Source organism: Theropithecus gelada, chromosome 3 (genome assembly GCF_003255815.1).
Source record: "Theropithecus gelada isolate Dixy chromosome 3, Tgel_1.0, whole genome shotgun sequence".
Classification (NCBI taxonomy): domain Eukaryota; kingdom Metazoa; phylum Chordata; class Mammalia; order Primates; family Cercopithecidae; genus Theropithecus; species Theropithecus gelada.
Genome location: NC_037670.1, coordinates 167,457,944 through 167,471,485, shown reverse-complemented (window position 1 = coordinate 167,471,485; position 13,542 = coordinate 167,457,944).

Sequence of the window (13,542 nt, the reverse complement as noted above, 5' to 3'; positions counted from 1 at the left end):
TTGTGAAAGGAACAGCAACAATAGAGGAAGGGTCATCCCTCTCCAGGAGGGAAATTAGGAATCATGTGTCCAGGGCACCCATTATAGGTGCTCATGGGCAGCCTCTCTTGTGTCTCCAGCACTATACTTCTAGTCCCAGCCCCTATCATCCCCCTTAGCAAAAAGCCATGTCAGCTTTTCAGAGAACTGTGGTCTGGGATAACAAAGAAGTAAGTGGTATTTGTGAAACCACAGACAGTTAATTCAGATACACCAGCTCAGGACTGAGTGCCCAACAGTAAGGGATCACACAATGTGTATACACATGCCCTCACACACTGGGACACAGTGGTGGCAGGGTGTGTAAAATTGCTCAGTCAACATCATTCTTCTTTATTCTTTTCATAGTGGAAGTGCTTTAAAACTCTGCTTCATAGTCCTTTTTATTGAGACAGGGTCTTGCTCTGTTGCCCGTGCTGAAGTACAGTGGTGTGATCACTGCTCACTGCAGCCTTGACCTTCTGGGCTCAAGTAATCTTCCCCCCCTTAGCCTCCCAAGTAGGTGGCACTACAGGTGTGCACCACCACACCCAACGAATTTTTGTATTTTTTTTAGAGATGGGGTTTTGCCATGTTGCTCATGGCTAGTCTTGAACTCCTGGTCTCAAGCAATGCATCTGCCTCGACCTCCCAAACTGCTGGGATTACAGGCATGAGCCACTGCACTAGCCCTGTAATCCTTTTAATACTTGCTTAACTTGTCTATAAACTTACATGTCTTTTGATTTGAGCCCTTGGCCTACCCCCAGATATTGTCCTTTGTCCTGGCCTGTGTACCTGGTATGTAATTAAAATTGCTTACTGCCTAGGTTTTTCACTAAAATAAGAATTACTAAGAGTTAACATTATGAATTAATGAATGTAATTAAAACTACTACGTACATACAATGTGTATTAAAGAGGTAGGATGTGTTTTTTTTTTTTTTTTTTTTTTTTGGAGAACAAATGTTAAAATAAGTCACGGGAGTGTGGTTCTTTTTTAAGATAAAGTGTTTTTTTCTAGTTTAGAGGATTTTTAAGGATTGTTTCAAGTTAATAGAAAGGACAAAACTGAAGGTTTAAGCAAGTTGTAGAAGGTTTCTGGAAGGTTGATCTTGTAAAAGGAATTTTGTGTGTGGTCAAGTTTGGCTAAAATTTTAAGGGGATTATTTAGATTTTATACAAATTGAACATTAATACAAATAGCACATTGATGCAGGGTCAGAATCTGAGCACTGTGTGAGGATAACAGGATTTTCTTGGAATATTGATCTGTTCTTTAACACAAATTTGTAAAGTTTATAAAAGCCTCATGGAAATCTTACCTTACAGTCAAACTAATTAAAATTTGATTGATTTGCTTATAATATTAAAGCTTTAGAATTAATAATACAGTAATACAAAAATAAAGTTTGGTTTTCTCTTTTAAATAAGATTTTTGTATAATATTAAGAGATAGTAAAAGATTTTCATTTGCCCTTTGAATAAACTGCCAAAAAAAATAAAGAAGGAGAGAGACAGATTCAGTTGGCTTCATGCTGTCTCTATTAGGTCCTGTTTTTCAGAAAACTGAGCTCTTCTTTGTCAAGGAGTAAAGATTTCTGCTTTTTTTTTTTTAATTGGTGAGTTATCACTTTAGCTAAATGACCTACTTTATAATGACCTATAATCTCATTTTGTGATATCAAGTGCTTTAAACTTTTAATGTTTGACTAACTTTCAAGATTAAATTCTAAATGCAGTCTTTTAACCTCAAACTGACTTTTAAAGGTCCAAGAGAGATATATTTGGCTTATTTGATATGTTAAAATCATACAGGAGGCATCTCCAAATATAAAATGGTGTGTAACTTTCTTTGAGATATATTTATATAAATGTGCTATTGTTATGTTTTCCAAAATTGTATAATATTCTTATAATTTTAATACATCTTGGTATATGTTATCAGTAATAATTATAATTATGTTAAATTATTATGTGCCACAGAAATAACCAGATTTCCTTGTCAATTATATCTTTGACCATGGATATCTTTTGTCATTCACAATTATTATTTTACTTTGTTCCTTTTCAAAAGGTTGTTTATAATCAGCTATAGGACTCTGATGATGTATTAGTTCATTCCCATGCTGCTATGAAGAGATACTTGAGACTGGGTAAATTATAAAGAAAAGTTTAATTGACTCACAGTTCCACATGACTGGGGAGGCCTCAGGAAACTTAGAGTCACTGCAGAATTGCCTCTTCACAGGGTGCCAGGAGAGAGAATAAGTGCCAAGCAATGTGGGTAGCCCCTTATAAAACCATCTGCTGCCCATGCTGGAGTACAGTGGGCAACTCACTGAATGAGTGAGTTCCCATGAGAACTCACTAGCATGAGAACAACATGGGGGGAACTGCCCCCCATGATTCAATTACCTTTCACTGGGTCCCTCCCACCACATGTGGGGGTTATGGGATTACACTTCAAGATGAGATTTGGGTGGGGACACAAAGCCAGACCATATCAGATGGATACTTTTCAATGCAGTTTTCTGACAGCTTTGGAGATTGTGCCATTAAAATAGAGAAAAAAAATCTTCCAGGACACTCATGGAGATCTGATGTATTCATGAGGATTGTTGACCCAGTATCAAATAGAACAGAAGTTAATTGCATGAACTGGTTTGATAGAAGACTAAAATAATTTTTGTGTGAACTTTTTGTCTGAAACATTGCTGATTCTTTTCATTTTTGGGGTTGTTTACAGCTTTTAACAATTGAGTAAAATATGCTCTTGTGAGCAAAATTTAAAGCATATTTCTTTCTCTCTACCTGATTTCTCCAGAATTTGAAAACTGTCTTTGAGTATTCTTAATTTATAACAATATAGTTATTTGTATGAGTTCAATAAGAATCTGCTTTCTTTTGTAACAGGACACAATTGGAGACTATTATTTTACTAAAGCTTTGACTAGAATGAAATATTTTAAGATATAAACAAAACAAACTGTTTTAAGGAATTGCCATTGACTTATAGAATCAATAAAAGATCCTTAAAAAAACTGGCCTTGTACCTTGCCTACACAATTCTTTTACAGGGTTCCCAACCTGTGATAAGTAAAGAATGTTACTTTCTGGTAGGCTCGGGAACCCCAGGTTATCTTGGGACTATGAAGAGAGGCATTCACCCAATTCATAGAGATATCTGCAGGCACAAATAAATTCTTGTCTGGGCTTGGGGCCTTTAAAAAGTCTAAACTGAGATTCCTTAAATAAAAGAGTTTCCAGCAAAGTCAATTAAAAAAGGAAATAATTATTCTTGCTGCACTTTATACAAAGAATCAGGCCAAGTACAATACAACTAAAGCTTTTTTACAAATAAATTAGTCCTACTATGATATGTCTTTGATAAAAATGGAGGACTAAGGAGATAAAAATTATGTTTTTTTTAAAAAAAAAATGTATAAAACACCTATTCTTAGACTCCATCTTATCATTGTTTCTCAGTTTTATTCTTTGTTAAAATGTATTTGGACTGAATCCTAAGTTCTTTCCTAGCTACAAGTCTCCAAATTACTGTTCATTTTTTTCCCTTTTTCTTTCATTTGTTTCCATTTTTTTCTCATGTGGAATCTAGAAATTAAAACTAGAAATTTTAATTTAAAATTAAATTAAAATTAAAACTGTGCTTTTCTGAAAGTTCTGCCAAGTGAAACTAGAAACTTAAACTTTGGGAAAAGTAACAGCAAATTATTTATATATATAAATCACTTTTGTGCCTGCCTACTCATGCATGGACTTCAGAGTAATATAGCCTAAATCAGTTTTCCAGGATTACTTTCCCCTTTTGTTGTCATTATGTTTCCTCCTTTTTTACTGGTTTTCTTTCTCTCTTCTTTCCCCTATTTTTCTCTGTGGAACATGAGACTTCACAACCTGCTAAGAATGATCCTTTCTAAAATGAGGGACCTAACCATCTAGAAATAAACTGTCCTAGTGACAAGGGATCAGACCAAACCTGAGATCAGAGACTCACTTTCTTCTATAATGCTTTCCCTGAAAGATTTGGAAGAACAGGGTTGGGGGGATGTGAAAGGAAAATAATATCTTGGGACCTCAAACTCACTATGTGAAAGGGAAAAGTTAAGTTTAGAAACTGAGTCAAACTTTTGGAAGTTACCTTTCTTCTAAAAAGTTTGGAAACTGCCGGTCTTTTTGTTCCTAAACAGATAGCCTCAAGACAGAAGGCCACATTATCTCCCAAGATGGCCTCCCTCACCCTGACATTACAAATTAACAGTTTATCTTCACAGGTACAGGAGAAGAGAGGAATAGAAATCGTCCCTCCACCTACCCTGGGATGAAGGCATATTTGACTTCTTCCTCTAATTTACTTTGTTTTATGTAAAGTGCAGATTTATTGAGCATGACACAAATACATAAATGACTGTTCCTCTGCCCCCTGCTTCTCACATGCAACATGTGGATTCAGTGAGCACTAATCAAAGCCTCAAAAGAATGTAACCACTTGTGTGATTTGTCTACTCTCCCCTACTTTTCTTTAACTTCCCTCCTTCCCCTCCTGCCCACTTTTACTCCTTTAAATACTGAAGCCTTCAAAATACACTTTGGAAAAAGTGCCGGCCTCAGATCTTACTGTGGCCCATGTCTCTTTTCCCGAGTGTGTCCTCAACCTTACAAAATAAACCTCTAAATTGATTGAGACTTATCTCAGACATCTTTTTCTCAGTTTACAACTTCCACTCCTGTGCAAAGCTAAACTCCCATCTGTATTCTAGATCCATTCCTCACTCTCTCTTTTCACACCCCGTGTCCCTCACTGTCTCCTCTGACCCCTCTCACATGTGTATCTTCAACTTCTCCTTCCCTGGTAGCCCTGTCAGCAAATAAGCATGCTCTATTCTTTTGCATTTTCAGAGAAACTGCAAACTCCCTCCCTCAACCCCACCTCTCCTTTCAGCTACTGCTTTATCTTTTTTACTCCCTGTTCAGGGTCAAACTTCTTAAGAGTAAACCCCATTGTCTACTGGCCTCCTACTGATACCTCAGCCCACTGTGATTTGACCCTGTCTTCTCCGTGATACTGATACCTGTAGTTAAATCCACTGAACAGTCTTAGTTTTGCTTGAACACTCTGTGGCATTCAGATTACAGTTAACTATGCGCCACTTCTCAACACATCTTGTGCCACATATCACAGCTGCTCTGGCTGCTTCTCCTCCACTGATCCCTTAAAGATTGGTTCACAGGCTGTTTTCCTCACCACCTGGGTAGTCCTGCCTAATTTAATAGATTACCATGCACAAGCTCAGAATCCCTAGCTCCTTATCTTCACCTTAGATCTGTCTCCGGAGCTCCAGGCATGAACAGCTTGGACGCCTATTGATTGGAGCGCTCTACCTGGATGTTTTACAAACACCTCAAACTCAACATGTCCCAAACTGAACAGCTTTTCTTCCTCACCAAACCTGCTCCTCCACCAGTGTTCCCAACCAACTATGTGGCAGCACAACAAAGTTGCCTAAGCCAGGATTCTAGACGTCCCATCCTCCACACCTCTATCTCAACTCTCAAATCCAGTCAATCTCACATCTTGTGGATAGTCTAGTCCCTAAATTTCTCCTTTGAAAAATAACTAATTTTGATTAGATAACACATCACATGGCACAAAACCCAAAGAGCACACAAGATATCTAGGAAAGTAAGCTCTCTTATCTATGTCTCAGCCTCTTGCTTGTTATTCTCAGGGACATTCACTGATGAAAGTTTGTTATTTATCCTTCCAAAAATACTCTAGGCATTTCCAAGTATATGTATGCATATGTTTCTCTTAAAATATAAAAACATATAATAGCATAGTAGATTAGAAAAGGAGTTGTTGCTTTTGTCACGATATTTTAAAGTGTCTCATTCTGCACATGGTTTCACCATGATGTATTATTTTTATTCCTGGGTAGTGCTATATTCTCCTTCCCCCTGGCCTTCGTAATTTCTGGACCTTTCTACCCCTCTGCCTCCATTTCCTCTTTCATTGCTGTAAATTTTATTCATCCTATTGGTCTCAGCTTAAAGATTGTACATGTAGGGTGTATGTATGTGCACATGTGTGGCAAGAGAGGGAGCTCCCTGACTCCTAGGCTAGGTTAGAGACTACCTGCTTTATGTTGCTAGACCACCTTTATTTTCTTTTTATTACACACACTGGACTTCATTGCACTTCTTTGTTTAAATGACTATTAGCTCCACAACAAAGGTAAAGATGATGTCCATCTTATTTGCCCTTGTATTCCCAGTACTTGGCACAATTCCTAGTACAATATATTGTGAAATAAATATTTATTAACTGAACCTATGAATGATTGACCTATTTTTATTCTAACTTTTCTTACTGGCCAAACATATTTCCATTTTTTTCCTACCTCTCAAAGGTGGTAAAAAAAAAAAAAATAGCTGCCTTTTCGGTGAGGTTTTGTAATTAAAGATGAGCACATAATATGAGTGGAACACTTTGGAAAGAATAAAAACCAGTGCAAATGTGATTACTGGAACTTTTTTTAGTCTAAATATACGTGTGTGTGTGTGTATGAGAGAGAGAGAGAAAGAGAGAGAGAAGAAGGAGGAGGAAGAGGAAAAAGGTGGTGGAGGAGAAGGGGCAGGAGCGGGACTGACAGAGAAGAGAAGAAGGAGGAAGGGGAAAAAGATGAAGAATAAGAGGAGGAAGAGGAAAAGGGGGCAAGAAGTCCTTCAGCAAAGCTCTGGAATAGTGCTTACTGTCTGGTATGCGGTACCCTCTGAAAGAGGCATTAAGATAATCTGTGAGATTCCACATCTGCCCTCAGGAGCCCGAGTGAGAAGGGAAGAGAACACACACACAGACATCAGCTCACTACAGGGCAGATCCGGGAAGTGACCCAGGTGCTAAACAAGATGGCAAATGTCTCTTCCTGCCAGGCAGCTGCAAGGCTTCTTTACAGGGCTTCAGAGACAGGGACAGGGAGTAGAAGAAATAGCTACTGCTCTCTCTGCCTCAGGAATTCTTCAGGTACCCACAAATGGTTACTATTTTTCCCTCCTGTCTCCCCCGTCCCTGATTATTTCAGAATATAGATCACAAAAAAAAAAAAAAAAAAAAAAAAAAAAAATTCATGCTTCTGTATGTCTCATAGGCCAGAGGCTAGAAAACAATGAGAAAATGTTGTTCTCAGCCGGGTGCGGTGGCTCATGCCTGTAATCCCAGCACTTTGGAAGGCCAAGGTGGGCAGATCACCTGAGGTCGGGAGTTCAAGCCCAGCCTGACCAACATGGAGAAACCCCATCTCTACTAAAAATACAAAAACTAGCCAGATGCAGTGGCACGTGCCTGCAATCCCAGCTACTCTGGAGGCTGAGGCAGGAGAATTGCTTGAACCCTGGAAGTAGAGGTTGCAGTGAGCCGAGATTGTGCTATTTCACTCCAGCCTGCACAACAAGAGCAAAACTCTGTTTCAAAAAAAAAAAAAGAAAAAGAAAATGTTGTTTTCACAGGCATCACTGGACTTTTAAAATGCCTCCCTGCCTCAGACATTTGCAAAGTATGTTATCGACAAGGTGCTGGGTTCTGGTGAGAACAGCTGAGTTGTGCCTGAGGAATGGCTCTGCTGACAACCTCAGGAAGGGGGACCAGAGGTCAGCATTCCTCCCCCTGTGTTGCATCTGAAGAAATGCAAGATAAGGTCTGGGCAGAGCTGAGGGAGGGGAAGAAAAGGAGGAGGGAGAGCGTATCCAAGGTAGGGCTGTCTTAGCAGGTCCTTAAAAGCAGGATGGCATTGCATGGCAGGGCAGAGAAGAGACATTGGAGAGAGAGAGGGGCCAAGAATGGCATCCAGAAGGCTGCTCGGCACAGCTGAGATCACTCCAGGAAAAGCTGAATGAATGCCTTGATGTGGGGTCAAGGATCATTTACCTCCCTGAGCCAAGCTCACTTGTTTCTTAAAGGTTAATGAGGAAAAGATGAGAAATGGGCATGGTGAGAAATACTTTAACCGGGTAATGCTGAGTGATGTCATGCAGACAGGGAGAGGTTGGTGAAGTGTGGCCCCCCTCTCTCTGCCCTGCGATGGCAGCCAGGTTGGAGCCACCTGGGGAAGGACTGGACACACCTTCTTCATTTTGCTTGCGCCTCTTTGTTATCCCTGGGTTTGAGGAGGCGGCAATTACGATCAATTGAGCCTGAGGGGGTAAGGGCTTGTACAAGCCAGCTGCAGCCTGGCAAGCCTGAGTGTGTGCCTCCACACTTACCTGTGCAGCGCTTCCTGCACTTACCTGTGCGGAAGAGCTTCTCTTTCATGATTCCTTTTTTTTTTTTTTTTTTTTTTTTTTTTTGAGACAGAGTCTCACTGTGTTGCCAGGCTGGAGTACAGTGGCGTGATCTCGGCTCACTGCAACCTCTGCCTCCCGGGTTCAAGCGATTCATCTGCCTCAGCCTCCTAAGTAGCTAGGACTACAGACACGTGCCACCACGCCACCCAATTTTTGTAATTTTTTAGTAGAGACTGGGTTTCACCATGTTGGCCAGGATGGTCTCTATCTCTTGACCTTGTGATCGCCTGCCTCAGCCTCCCAAAGTGCTGGGATTACAGGCGTGAGCCACCACCGTGCCTGGCCTCCTTCATGATTCTTAAAGGCCATTCTCTTATCAACAAAGCTTTCTCTCTTTGGCCCTTTTACTCGAGCTGCTTTTTTTCTTCTTCCTGACCAAACTATGGTGCCCACTGAGGGTTACAACGTGCCTCCAAGACACATCATCACTACCTCTGTGCCCCAGCCACCACCAGGGCCTTCTTTGGTCGGTACTGTCTTAGGTGCTGGGTTAACCCAAGGCCACCTCAGCTGCTGCCTCTTTTCTCATCCCCATGAGCAGAGCTCCCTCGAGAACCGGGGCCCTTGACGGATGACGTGTGCATGTGAAAACCCAGTTGTACTCCCCGGCTCTGCCATGGTATTAGCTGAGGAAACCTGTACTTCAGTCAGTGATGATGATCATTTCCTACATGTGTACTTGACATGATTATGACAAGAAAATGGCACCAAGCATGGGAAAGCACATACGTTCCTAAACTTTTACTGCTGTAAGGAGTGATTGCGATACCTTGAGCTGCCCTGGATCCCTTCTCTTGTGCTCTTGCTCCCTCTGCTTTTTCTCAGCCCTCTCTGGATACTGTCTTCCAACTCAGAAATAAGGAGATAAGGGAAAGAGGTGTAGAAATAAAAGGCCATGGCTCCATGAAGGTGACACTGGCCAGGTCCTTAGAGCCTCTGTCATGCCCATGGGTCAGAGAAGGTAACCCCCCAATGATTCCTTCTTCAGGAACTCTCAGACTCCAGCCCCTCATCCCGTAGTCTCTCTCTTCTCCCTGAATAAACCACATCCAGAGAGGGCAGCTGCAAAGGGAGGGTTGCAACAACTTGTTCTTTCTTTTTTGTGGGGGATAGGGTCTCACTCTGTCGCTCAGGCTGGAGTGCAGTGGTGTGATCATGGCTCACTGCAGTCTCAACTCAGTCCTCAGTCTCCCAAATAGCTGAGACTACAGGTACACCACCATGCCTGGCTAGTTTTTTGTTTGTTTGTTGTTTGTTTTTTGGCAGAGATGGGATTTAGCCATGTTGTCCAAGCAACTTGTTCTTTCTTTACCCAGGCAGAAATTTCTGTCTCTTCCCCTTCTCTCTCCCTCCCTCCATGGGTGAACTTGGTGAACCTGAGGGGCAAGAAGGAGGCAATCCCAGGTTCCATGGCCTCTGTGCCAACTCCCCAGGTGTCAGGTCAGTGATCACTCCTTCCCTCTGGGTCCCAGGCCAGCCCTGATGGGGAAGCCTAGGGCGGGAGGGTGGGAATGGCTGGGGACACAGGTGTCTTTGCTACACACACCGTGTCCTTTCTTCCATCCTAGCTGCTGCTCCCTTCCCACCTTCTCCAGGCCGATTAATCTTTCAAGAGCAGATGGCCATTTCTCTGTGTGTGGGCTGGGGATTGAAAACCCTCCTCCCCACCCCCACCAGGCACACATACACACCTCCTTGCCACCTTTCCTTGTTCTTCACCACCTTCTGAGCCCCTCTCTTGCATACTGGGCCACCTTTACCCTTGGGGCCTAGGAAAGAAAATATACCTATTAAATAGCTTGCAATTTCCCAGGCACAGCTCATTCCTCATAAAATGTAGTTCATCATAAACTCTATGCCAGGCACTCCAACGCGGAAAAAGAAGAATGTGATGTGATTTAGCCTCTTCCTTTGAGACTCTGCAAGTGGGAAAAATAGGCAAGCAAAGGCACACTGTTAGTGCAGTAAGATCCTTTCCATGCAGGGCAGGAGGGAAGAGAGGTGGGGGCACAGAGGAGGCAGGGACTGGTCCTGACTGGGTAGAGCTGGGTGCCTAGGGAAGAAAAGAGAGAATTTGACATTCAAGTTGGGCTTCAGAGGATGAGCTGGAGTTTATGAACAGATCATCTGGGACATCTTCCTGAACTGGGGCAGGATTGGCCTGGTTAGAGAGCCTGGTGTAGGGGAAATGCCAGAACCCCTATTTCCTCACTACTCAAGTCAACAGTGAAGAAGGGACTTAGATGTAAACAGTCTCTTTGGGGGAACAGGGGGTGAGGTCTATGGAAGGGATGATACAGAAACCCACTCTGTGTGGGTGGTAACAGCCTGAGGCTGGATCTACTCTAGTCTTCTGGAGGGAGAGAGTGGATTTTCTCACCAGAGGGTAATGTGGTCTATCACTGAAAGGGCTCCAAGGCAGAATAACAGCCACAGAAGAGAAGAATGAGCGAATAAGAACAGTATATTTGGCACGGGCCAGCCCTCCCACACCCTTCTTTCTCATCTAATTCTCAGGAGCCTACAAGTTAGCTGTTGTCATCCTTATTTTACAGACAAGCAACTAAGGCCCAGAGAGGGTGAGTTACTTGCCTAAGGTCAAGTGACTATTACTGTGCTCATTTTGTAGACAAGGAAACCGAGACTGAGAGGGGTGTGCTAATTTGCCTAATATCACTCAACCAGTAATTAGCAAAATCTGAGTTTGAACCCAAATTTATCTGGCTCCAAGACCTTGTGCTTCTACCTCACGATTCAGAGCCCCTGAGATAAGACAGTTCTAAAGTCTCTACCAGAAAGCTGTTTCCTAGATGGGTTGGATTTCAAATACTCCCCCCAAAGCAAAACGATAAAACAAGTGACTTGCATTCATATGACACTTTATGGTGTATAAAGTCTTTTCACGGTCTTTATCTTCTTTAATCCTAAAAACAACCCCATAAAGTAAACAGAGCAGTATTAAGCGTCCCTATTTTACAGACAAGGAAGCTGATTCTCAGAGAGATTGTCTGATTGAAGTCACAGGTCTCACCAGAATGGAGCAGGACAATGACCCAGGATTTCTGGACTCCTGGAGAGATCTATCTCCACAAGGGCTCCCTCGTTGTATGGACAGATGGACAAATCCAGATCCAGGTGGGTGGAGCACGACCCTCTTCACAAAGTCTCTAGCAAGGGTGAACACAGATAATGGAACTAAGAGACACCTCTGAATCACTCAGCTCACAAGCACCTGCATACCTTTGACAGGTGTTTAGTACATTGCAGCAGCCACCCTCCATGCTGGGCACACAACTGCAGTCACAGATTCACCCACCAGCACCTTCAGTGTTGACTCGGATAGGCAGCTCTGTGCCGATAGTTTCCTTCTGCACTCTGGTCTGCGTGCAAGAATTTTAGGCCCAGTACTGCCTGCAAAACAGTTCCTGGACTTCCCAGCAGCTTGAAGACTCAGGGGTCCCTCAGACACTCCAAAGTCAGCTCTTGTAGTTAGGAACCTCGGCAAAGCAATGAGAAGGAGGACGAGAAGATAAAGGAGGGCAAGTGGGAGCCCCGGGCAGGAGAACTGCTCCCGGGGTACAGCACATAGCTCTGTGATGACAGGGGTGATGAGTGAACAGATTCCTATCGGGAGATCATTGTATACTCCACCAAAGGCTCATTCCCGCCTTGCCCCAAGCTTGTACCAGCACACACATGCTTAACCAAAGCCAAGTTGCACAGTCCAGCATCCACACTTCCACGTGCACAGGGCACTACACACAGGAGGGAACCATGCCACATGCTCCAAGAATCATGTGTGATGGGGGCCAGGGAGGTGAGGAGTTGCAGAATAGCTGAAGTCTTTTTTTTTTTTTTTTTTTCAATTTTCTAGTTCCTGTTACTGTAGTGACTGACTAGAGACCTCAGGCTTCTGGTGCCCAGCTAGGTCCAGGATTGCCGAACAGCCATCTGGAGAGTGCTCTGTTTGGCTTCCATCCCTCCCTGTACCCAGCTGGGACACCACCTCCTGGCCCCCTCAGCTCCTGCCACTCCATCTTCCTCTCAGCCTCCCAGCTCAGGTATCTGCCACCGGTCCCTGGTGCCTCAGTTTAGCACTACCTTGTGGTCCAGGGGGAGGCTGGGCCACCACCTTCTCCCTACTGCAGTTCTATCCAGGGGCAAAGCTCCAGTTGTGGGAAAAGTTGGGGAAAGGTTTGGACCCTGACTCGCTGGTGCCTCCTAGCCCCTTGGTTCTTGGGTATGTCCCTACTCCACCTCCAGGGGACTTCCTCTCCCTCAGTTCTGCTCCTTTCCTGATCCTGGGTCTCTCTGTCCTGGACCCCTCAGACCCAGACCTTCCAGAAGAAGCAGCTTGCTTCTATGAAAAAAAAGAAAGCCTATATGCTGCAAGGTATTTGTAAAGCTTCCCGAGGGTCTGCAGCCTCTCTTCTTGGTTGTCTTTTGTGCCTGCAAGTGAACAGATGGGGCCAGGTATGGTAGAGTGAAGAGGATTGGGGTCCAGTTTTCACAGGGGGGACCTTGGGGTCTGATGAGGAAGAGAGACAAAGATGAGGGGCAGAAAAAAGAGGCTTGGGGGAAACATGACGAGAAGGACCAGAGGCTGGGCCCAGGGCAAGACTGAGGAGCTTGGCATCCTCCTGCAGGTACCAGATGTCAAGGGACCCATGCAGGGGGCAGGGGGACTCTAGCTGCGGCTGGATGGGACAGGTGGGGCATGTGGGCTTCCTCCAAAGCTTCAGGCCCCCTCTCACAAACCCAAGAGGGTCAGTGCCCATTCTCCCCAGATCCGCACTCAGCCCCTCCCCTGACATCTTCTGGCTGGGGGACTCAAACTCATTGAGAGGGTGATGGAGGGGCTATAAACTACATGAGCCCTCCCAAGGTTGGACCCACCTTCCGCTGAGGAGGTGAGTGGGAGAAGAGAGGGGTGAGAACTGGCAGACAGTGGAGAGAAATGGACAAGAGAGGAGGGTGGCCATCCAGAGGTCCACGTAGGCCCTTTGGGTGCATTCTACACAGGGATAGTGGTCCAGGAGGACTGAATGCCTGTGGCTCTTGAAATCTATAGACTGCTGGGAGGATGCTGGAAAACAGACACCTGCGTGCACACACACAATTGCTCTTGAACATCACTGTCGTGTATTGATTCATTTTGACACA